Source organism: Myxocyprinus asiaticus, chromosome 26, assembly GCF_019703515.2.
Source record: "Myxocyprinus asiaticus isolate MX2 ecotype Aquarium Trade chromosome 26, UBuf_Myxa_2, whole genome shotgun sequence".
NCBI lineage: Eukaryota > Metazoa > Chordata > Actinopteri > Cypriniformes > Catostomidae > Myxocyprinus > Myxocyprinus asiaticus.
The window spans coordinates 23,583,540-23,594,583 of NC_059369.1; positions in this window are offsets into that span (position 1 = coordinate 23,583,540).

Below are 11,044 nucleotides of genomic sequence, written 5' to 3' on the forward strand. Positions count from 1 at the left end.
GATTTATTTCAGCTTTTATTTCTTTCATCACATTCCCAGTGGGTCAGAAGTTTACATACACTTTGTTAGTATTTGGTAGCATTGCCTTTAAATTGTTTAACTTGGGTCAAATGTTTTGGGTAGCCTTCCACAAGCTTCTCACAATAAGTTGCTGGAAATTTGGCCCACTCCTCCAGACAGAACAGGTGTAACTGAGTCAGGTTTGTAGGACTCCTTGTTTGCACACTTTTTCAATTCTGCCCACAAATTTTCTGTCGGATTGAGGTCAGGGCTTTGTGATGGCCCCAATACCTTGACTTTGTTGTCCTTAAGCCATTTTGCCACAACTTTGGAGGTATGCTTGGGGTCATTGTCCATTTGGAAGACCAATTTGCGACCGAGCTTTAACTTCCTGGCTGATGTCTTGAGATGTTGCTTCAATATATCCAAATAATTTTCCTTCCTCATGATGCCATCTATTTTGTGAAGTGCACCAGTCCCTCCTGCAGCAAAGCACCCCCACAACATGATGCTGCCACCCCCATGCTTCACAGTTGGTATGGTGTTCTTCGGCTTGCAAGCCTCACCCTTTTTCCTCCAAACATAACGATGGTCATTATTGCCAAACAGTTCAATTTGTGTTTCATCAGACCAGAGGAAATTTCTCCAAAAAGTTTGTCCCCATGTGCACTTGCAAACTGTAGTCTGGCTTTTTTATGGCGGTTTTGGAGCAGTGGCTTCTTCCTTGCTGAGCAGCCTTTCAGGTTATGCTGATATAGGACTCGTTTTATTGTTGATATAGACACTTGTCTACCTGTTTCCTCCAGCATCTTCACAAGGTCCTTTGGTGTTGTTCTGGGATTGATTTGCACTTTTTGCACCAAATTAAGTTAATCTCTAGGAGACACAATGCGTCTCCTTCATGAGCGGTATGATGGCTGCGTGATCCCATGGTATTTATACTTGCGTACTATTGTTTGTACAGATGAACATGGTACCTTCAGGCATTTGGAAATTGCTCCCAAGGATGAACCAGACTTGTGGAGGTCCAAAATATTTTTCTGAGGTCTTGGCTGATTTCTTTTGATTTTCCCATGATGTCAAGCAAAGAGGCACTGAGTTTGAAGATAGGCCTTAAAATACATCCACAGGTATACCTCCAATTCAGTACACCTCCTATCAGAAGCTAATTGGCTAATTGTCTAAAGTCTTGTCATCCTTTTCTGGAATTTTCCAAGCTGCTTAAAGGCACAGTTAACTTCAACCTAAGTGTATGTAAACTTCTGACTTCAACTGTATATAGCAATAAGTAGCAAACAGCTTGCAATATGGAATGTGTCCACTGGACACAAAAGTCTGGCAGTGGCCCTTTATTGCCTTTGGCAGAAAGGACATTTGCTGTTCTTCATTAGATTCTCTTCTGCCCATCAGCAAACAGGAGTAGCTCCGGCCAAACAAGCTCAATCAAAAGGTAGCTTTTCTGGATGATGTTAGCTCAGCAAATCCAGCTCTGTACACACGGCTTCAAAGAATAGGCCCATCTCCACTTAACCTTTGATGTATTATGTATTGATCATGAGAAGAGCTGGGAGAGAGTGATGCAATGGATGCCCTAAGAGGGATTAGCGAGGACCAGGCCAGGCTCAAATACTAATGTTCCTAAGAGCAGCTAAGGCCAGCTGCCTTACCCTGAAACCAACACTAGGAATGGTGAAGTGGACGGTCTCAAAATGCTTGATTTATAACAGCTTTTGCCTTTTAATCAAAACCAACATGCTTAGGCGGATATGGAATAATTCCTCTTAAAGGTTTAGTTCATTCAAAAATTTAAATTTTGTAACCATTTACTCACTCTCAAAATGAGGCAGCCTGAGTTATCATTCACATTCATTGTATGGATAAAAGATAAATGGTCATTCTGCCTACTATCTCCTTTTGTGTTCCACAGAAATGGACAAAAGTCAGATCATTTTGGAACCAAACAAGTGTGAGTAAATGTTGACAGAAAAGTCATTTTTGGATCAAATATCCCTTTAAGTCATGTGCTTTTAAGTAACTCAAAATCACTTGAATTATTGTAAAGCCTAAATATTACTTACAGTATATCACACTATTTTGTCAGTCTATTAAAAATGGCTTCATATTCTGAGAGACTATCATGTGTAGAAAGAACTCTTGAAATGCAGAGGCACAGTGCTGTAACAGTCACAAGGCTGTCTAGTCTGTTATTGCCATGCAGTCATGCTTGGACAGCATAGCACTCAACTCCCTACCTCAGATGTCTTTCATACCTTGTTTCCTGTCTCTCATCAACTAAACAAAGTTAGAATGACATTGTGATTTTTGTTTCTTTTGTATTCTCGCCTCCACAGACAATTGGATTGACCTGTCTCTGAACAATGTGCTCACACCTGTAGCCGACAGCAAGTGTAACAGGTCTCTTCAAAACATGTGTTTACAGAATGGCTCCACACTAAAGGAATACATGAGGGAGTGGGAGAGGTAAAAATCGTCTTTAAAGACAACAGCTGTGTATCTAAGCAGCAGCTTACAACATTTCATGGACATAATATTTATATAAAATGCTTGTCAGGTAACGACAGTGTGCATACCACAGCATGCCTCATAGGCAAATCAAGCTTTGTCTGAATTCTCAAAAAATCTATAAAAACTACAGTGGGTTATTATTATTTGATCAAAAAGATTTCAACAGACCAAAAATTCAAGGCATATGTATATGCAAAAAAGTGTTTTCATACTGATGACATTAGCTGCTCAGTTTTATGGAATGATATACCTTTTCAGAGCATTTTAAACCATAGTACATACTACATACATTATGTAGTGCTCATTACTTGGTGTACACAAAAACAATTGTAGTGCATACGAAATTTGTGCTTACTATTTTTCAGTACATGCAAGACGTAGTGCATGCTACATATACAGTACTGTGCAAAAGTCTTAGGCACATAAGATATTTAACAAAAACATTTGTCTTAAGATCGTTATTTATATCTTTAGCTGTAGTGTGTCAATAGGAAATATAAATTTTAGACTCCAAAACATTCCTTCTGCAAATAGAATAGAATAGAATTGAAAACCTGTAGCCCTGCAACAGATGGCATGGCCCCATAGAGACCCCCACTGAACATTGAGTCAGTCTGGGATTACATGAAGAGGCAGAAGCAATTGAGACAACCTAAATATACAGAAGAACTGGAAAATTCTCCAAGAAGTTTGGTACATCCTATCTGCCAACAGCCAAGAAAAACTGAGTCCAGGTGTACCTAGGAGAATTGGTGCTGTTTTGAAGGCAAAGGTGGTCACACCAAATATCGATTTAGCTTTTTTTATTTACTAGACTTTGGATGATGTTAATTGAAAAATTAAAACTAACTATGGCACTATATTTGAAGAAATCCTCACTATGCAACATTTTTCACAAGTGCCTAAAACTTTTGCACAGTACTGTATATAGCATTCCACTAAAAGTATTTCAGTCTAGTTGCAAAATGGGGGTTAATGTTTGAAAAATAAAAAAAAAATAAAAATCTATAGTGAAATAAATGTTAAATACAAATACATTTATTTATTTATTAAATAGCATGTAGCAGGGCCTTTACTAAAATCCATGAGACCCTGGACAATTTTAGAGGTCCCCTTGATTCCAGGACTAATGAATAGGCTGTTCCATATAGAGGACCTTAGTGGGCCTCCCTCATCACAGGGCCCAGGACAACATTCCCAGATGTCCAACACCCCATCCCCAATAATGGCCCTGCCTTGTAGTGTAGCAAATTACTTAAACTACTCAAACTTAAACTACTCTTTTGTTAAAGTTTAGTTGCAAAGGGTGTAAAGTAGCTTGTACACTATTTTTTCAGTGTGGCTTCCTTACTACTGCACAACAGTAACTGGATGAAACCAACAACCCGTGTAACTATGCAGCTCTGTGAAGGACTCACAGTGGTCACAGCAAAAGTGAGTCAACGGAAATCAGTTCTGGCAGACTGTCACCACTGCGAGGTCACAGCCTGTTAGAGTGTGGGTTGCACATGCACTAGGCTTCAAGAAAGAAAACAACTGACAGCTGCAGTCAGTTAAAGCACTGTCAGAAACAAAGACCCTGAGGGGAAAAGAATGAACAGTTCATTCATCCTCATATTGTGATACACATAAAAGGATATTTCTTCTGTGGAAACGACTTATTTCTTATGCTTATGCTGGAAGATATCCATGATTTTTTCATTATGTGTTTTTGGCACGTGCACTAGATTTGTTCTGTAACATTCTTCTTTTTGAACAAAGAATCTGACAAAATGGTGTACGGTAAGAGTAACATTGTCTCATTTTTACATAGATAATTACATCCCAAATGTATCTGTATACTTTGTTAAATAATAAAACATTTTTAAAACAGTTGTTCATATCACTTGTGCTTTATGTTTCTATTGAAGCATATGATAGCACTTTGTGAAAAACAGACTGAAATTTAAGTGTTAATTCCTCTTCACCCATTCGAATCTGGCATGAAGCTGCGCATGCGAGCAAATATTTTTGTTGATAAAAATGCACACCTGAAACCTCAAACTGAGAAAAAGGTGGAAGAAAACAATTTACATACATTGGATCTTCCGTGTACTGTCACCACGGGAAACTAAATATTACAAAATGAATGAGATTTAAAAACTAGGCACTCTTCCGCATCCCTCTTACAATAGCCCACACTTCGCAAACTACTGCGTTATCTAAAATTTATCAGCCTTTGTTAATCATCAGAAATAAAAGGTAGGGACAGTGTTAAATTGACACCTTTTTGGTTACATGAGAAGAAAAATCAGAGCTTCCCAAATGATCATATGCGGCAGAAGCTGTTTAGGGTGAAGACTACGTAAAACACATTTTCAGTCAGCACTCTGAACGTGCCTCAGGACAAAGCAAAATAGACTGACCCAGTGCATTAAAATGCAGCTCATATCTCTATTTACCCTGCGTATCGGTATGCGTGAAGATGAGCAGGAGCCAAAGAGGAGTGAAGCACCACACTAAAGCGAGATGAGACCCCGGGGAGGCCACGAAACGCACTGAATGACAATTGCACCTGACTGTCAACACTCATCTGCATTTTAACCTCCCCTCGGACTGACACACAGCACACGCAGGCAGCCACAGTCCTGACATATCAAGATGTGTAGCGGGAACCCTGCTCTGGGCCTTCATTAGCACTGGGCTTGTGCAGTATTTACAGAGTCATCCACTAATTGAGTTTTAATGTCAGTGACTGCTCCCCAGGACACATCTAGATAGGTATATGGGCCTTTAAAGGGCAGCCTCATCTGTGGTTTAACCGCCACGAAACACAACATGCCCTTCGAAACCTCAGAGGCCCAAAGGAGATGCTACCATCATGATATGGGAGACAAACTAGGAAAAAAGCCCCCCCTGCCCCCTCTCCACATCACCACATCTTTCAAACTAATTCAGCTAAAAGCCTAGTTGAAAAGCCTAAGCCTCAGTTGACCACAAAAACTAAAATTTGTTTAAATTATTAATAAAGTCAGCAGCATCTGAGGGAAGGTTTCCAATGCACAAAACCAAACACTACATGTTGACAATCCACTCCCTGAGTGTGTTTAATGCATAACATCAGCCAAATATGGGAAAACAGCAACAGCCCTGAACACTGGAGACTCCACCACTGACATGACCTGACAGGCTGTGAAGCTCAAGGACACCTGGTTTACACATCAGATCAAACGTGGATCAAAAATCAACAGGTGATGAACAGACCAAGACAAAGTTACTCAATTTTTCCCACATCTAAGGTGTCAGTTGAAATGGGAGAGGAATGATTCATGGTAAACTGCATATTTCAATTAAATGAATTAATGCAGGGGGGAACGTTGGGTACGCATACTGATTCTGTGAACAGTATGCATGGAATAAACATGGAGAAATTTGCATCCATAACGATTTGATGTGTTGTGGAAAAGCTGTGAAAAGCTCATTAGGGGGCTGCCTTACTCCAAATTATTTAGTGAGTCCATTTCTCCTGCGTTAATCGGTAGACTCGCGCAGGACAAAAAAGACTCTTCGTAGGAATTAATCATCCTAGTATAGCAGATGAACCATGCAATCATTTCTTTCGAAAAGCCAGGCTAATTAACAGTGTGAATTCAAGCAGGAAGTTTGTCGGTATTCTCGGACACGTTTAAATACTTTATTGTGTATTCTGCAGGTTAAAAGCTTAAAATGTCACTTTTATTTTTTTAAAGAACTGTTCTGCATTAAGCTAAAATAGGTCTGCCCTGGCTCATAGAATATTTAATTGCAAAGGGAATATTATTAGATTTCCTTCTTAAAATATATTTATTTTTTTGTCTCAAAAACAAATTTTTTAATATTACGTGAATGTGATGTTTCTGCAAAATGAAATGTATGGTTCATTACACGTATCATGGCAGTTCCATGGTGAAATGTCCACTAATGTGTGGCAGTAAAAGAGAGTTTAATTTTCTGCCTAACAAATGAAGATTTTAAGATTAATGCTCTATTGAGTTTTAAATCAACAAAACCTACCTCCCAAGCTTAAACCTAACCAATTGCGTCATAAATAAAACAAATGAGGATTTTAAGTTTAATGCTCTATTGAGTTTTAAATTAACAAAAACTTTCTCCCCATCCTAAACCTTAACCAAACTGAAAGTGTCAAAAACAATTGTGTGATTAAAAAAAGAAATTGCTGACCACATCATATTGTGGTGCTTATGACATGTGTACTCCTGTGCTCTTCAGGACTCTTACCCCAGTCCTTTGCATCGCAAGTGCAACGCTCTATCAGTTGAGCTACCAACCACACAATTTGACCCTATTTGAACAAGCTTGAAAATGTTGTTGATTATGTAATGCAAACATTGAAATGTATTGACTTACAAGTCATGTGCTGTTGTTTTTTTGAAGTCATAGGATAGCATTGCGTGGCATTGTGAAAGTTTATGAATTGATAATCTACCATTTTACTTGTGATTTGAGTTTAAATGAATAAAAGTCATTGTTTTAGCACTTCTAGTGTTTATTTCACCAGGAAACTGCCGCAGTACAAAACAAGGAAAAGGAAAAGGCTGGTATAGTAATGTGATTCCATGAGACCAAGTTGCAAAATTGTTTTACACTGGGAAATCTGTCAAACAGAAAGACTTTTAGTACGGTTAAAAGCTTTTTAAATTATAATTTAAGCATCAATCATAGCAAAAATTGATTATGGATATTTTTTTAAAGATTCCTTACGATTGCTTTTCATAAATCAATAACCTTAACGTAACAGTAAAGTTTCTTTTGAGGGTGGCTGGTGTCTTTTACTCCTGCCAGGCCCGTATAAGTGAGTGATCTGTGCCTCTTTGCAGATTACTATATTTTCAAGTGATGAGTGTCTTTCTCTTTTCTCTCTTCATTGGATCATAATCCTAATGCTGTAATCTAGTTTCATCATAACATTCAGTGTTGGATGTAATGCATTACTAAGTAATGAATTACTGTAATTAAATTACTTTTTCATTGAAAAAAGTAAATTAAGGGATTACTCTTAATTTTTCAGTAATTTAATTAGTTCTGATGTAATTGCATTAAATACTGTATAGACTAGAACAATTCTATATTGTGAATTTAAAAACTAAATTTAATATCTAATGTTAAAATATATGTTTTCTAATTTAATGCTGCCCCTTAAATTCTTTGGCCAGTTCATGAATAATTTATATGGTTTTATATGATTTATTTGAAAGAATTAAAAGAACAGTTTCATGTCTATCCTGGTATTTTTGATCTGGTTGAGGTTGATAAGGGTTTTAGAAAGTAATTAGTAATGCAGTTACTTTTCAGACAGAGTATTTAGTACAGTAATCTACTTACACTCTAGATATCATTAGTAGTTAGTAATTAATTTTTTATGTAACTTATCCAACACTGATAAAATTACATTCTCACTGGCTGCACAGCCATGGCTTATTGAGCCAAATGATTACGTTGCAGTGAGGCTCATCAGACAGTGTATGGTCAAAAAGCAGAGCACTACACAAGTGAGTTTAATGTCTGCTCATCGCTTGGAGCCCTTGACCCTCTCTTGGAGGCGCTCCATGTTAGTCACTCTCTATTGCCTCCAAATTGAAATAGAGTCAGAGGAGCAGATGAGATATCCACCATCAGGCTTTGGCTCTGGAGCCGATAGGGAGAGAAGCAGAGCCCATTCGCTGCTCTCTTTACATACTGAGACTGATTTTGTACTTGTGTGTCAGAGAGGACATTATTATACAATGAATGACATAGGGGCTGACTCAGTTATAAAAACATACCTGCATTATTTCTCTGAGCAGAAAAACATTTGCATACAACTCCCAAAACTATTTTTAGCTTGCTATGGGAACGACTGGCAGGATTCTTTCTAAATTAAATTTGGAGTTTGGGCATTGTACGCAATCATATAATCAAAAGGTAAATCCAAAAGGGAAGTTGAAATATTGAAAACATATTTTAAAAGGAAGTTTTTCTCATTTGGAATGGAATGTCTGGGTTTCAGACTCTTTTTTTGGGCATGGTCCACTTCATGTACTCTGACAGAATTGCTACTGTTCAACTTTCCATTGATCTGTTAACCTCCACACACACGCTTTTCTTCTCCTGCTCAAAGTAGCATCCGCTAACCCCAACTCAAACTTAACCCTAACCATACCAAACCAACTGAAACCCACCAAAATACAATAACACACTGGATGACACTAGTTTCAAAATTCTAATACAAAAGCAGAAAGCACTTATGCAAAGTTTATGCAAGGAGACCACTTAAAGCAGCCAAAGCTAATGAGCCACTAACCTTTATTTTTTAGAACATGTGAACACTTAATTTAATAGATATTACACAAAGCATGAAGACAGATTTTCACATTTCACCAATATAATTAAACAAACTGTCTTGCTGTGTGAAAATTAACTGTTGGAAAAAAAAAAAAAAAAAAAAAAAAAAAAAAAGTGTAAAAAACACTATGCTTAATTTGCCACAGAAATTGAGAGCATTTTCAGAGTAACTAATGTTGAATTAAAGGAATATTCCAGGTTCAATACAAGTTAAGCTCAATCGACAGCTTTTGTGGCATAAAAAAAAAAAGCAAATATCTGGGTTTTAGTGGAAAAAGTAAATGTGGCCAATTTTTGGAGGGTTTGTAGGCAGAAATGTGAAGCTTATTATTTTATAAAAGCCCTTACATTAATTCTTCTGTTAAAACTTGTGTATTATTTGAGCTGTAAAGTTGTTTAAATCTAAGTTGTTATTTCAAGCATCATGGCAAAAAAGTAGTAAAATTGGATATAACTGTGCACAGAAAAGGTTAGTAAACTTTTTAAATCACACAAAAATCATGTTAACACACACATCGTTTACATCTTGTGACTATACTTTTGAAACAATGGGTACTATTTTTATGTTTAACAATTGACCGCATTAATTTCTTTGTGCCTCACTGAAACCCAGATTTTTTTTTTTTTTTTTTAAGGAGGGACAAGTTTAAATTAATTTTTGTGGTAATCAATATTATGCCACATACAGTTGCAATCAAAATTATTCAACCCCCCTGACTAGCAATACATTCTGGTGATGTGAATGAAAACACATCAACTAAAACCTCAGTAAACAGTCAAAGCAAGTTTTTAATACATGAGTGATTTTGAGAACAGAGTTCAGTTTAGACAAATTTTAAAATAATAAGTAACTAATTCTCTCCACAAATGTCATGTCAAAAATATTCAACCCCCAAAGTCAGTCATTTGTGGAGCATCCTTTACCCTTAATAATATCAAATAAATGTTTCAGGTAAGTGTTCTCAGTCTTCGGACACCTCTCTATTGGAATCTTTACACATTTTTCATGAGCAAAAGCTTCCAGCTCATTGACATTCTTTGGTTTCTGTGCTGCCACTGCTTCCTTGAAATCCCAACAAAGATTTTCAATGGGATTTTAATGATGGACTGAAAGGGCCATTTAAGGACATTCCACAACCCATCCCTGAACCAGATTTTGGACAACTTGAATGTATCCTTGGTGTTATTGTCTTGCTGGAAAGTCCAGTGATCACAGAGCTTCAATTTACACACTGAAAAAATGGCCTGATACCTGGAAGAATCCATGGTGTCAGTCACATAGTCAGGATAGCCATTTCCTGCAGCCGCAAAACACCCCATAACAGGACTGACCCACCTCCATGCTTGACTGTGGGGATGGTGTCGTTCTTGTCATCACCTTGTCATCTTACTCCAGACGTACTGCTGACCCATGGGTCTAAAACTCATTTTCAGTTTAGTGTCATACATCTATAAAACCTTCTTCCAGGACTCCACAGGTCTTTCCTAATTAATTCTTGAATATTCAAGTCAACATTTCCCTTGAAGTTTTGCTATCTTCCACACCCCAAGAAGGTTGCTGTTGTACCATATAAAAAAAAAAAAAAAAAAGGTATGAATGGTGCTGCCAACTTTGTCTATTGGAAATTGAAGTGCCTTGGAAATGTACTTTTAGCCATGACCTTTCTTGTGTAATGAAATAATCTCTATTAGCTTTTGAGACAGTTTATTTTTAATTGCATTTTTTGCATAGAAATACATTTTTGCTTACAACACTAAACTTAAATTTTTAATTTTAAAACTTAAATAAGTGCCATTGCAGACTGATTACTTAATTTTGTTTTAAAACAATTACTTGTGTAGCCTTACATATTTAAGAAACAGCTACATGCAATAGGGTTGAATAATTATGACATGGCTGTATTTTTAAAAAATCCTGCCATTTAGAAATAATAGGTTATATATTCACACTATGACTTTGAATGTGTCACTCAACTGATATAGATGTAAAGTTTAAAAATTATGGGTCATCAGAAAAGCTTACCTTTTTAAATCCTTACTGTCTTGGGGGGGTTGAATAATTTCGATTGCAACTGTATGCTGTTGATCGCGCCTGTCTCGAACTAGAAAATTCATTTAATGCGGATAATAAAAAATAATAATAATAATAATAAAAATG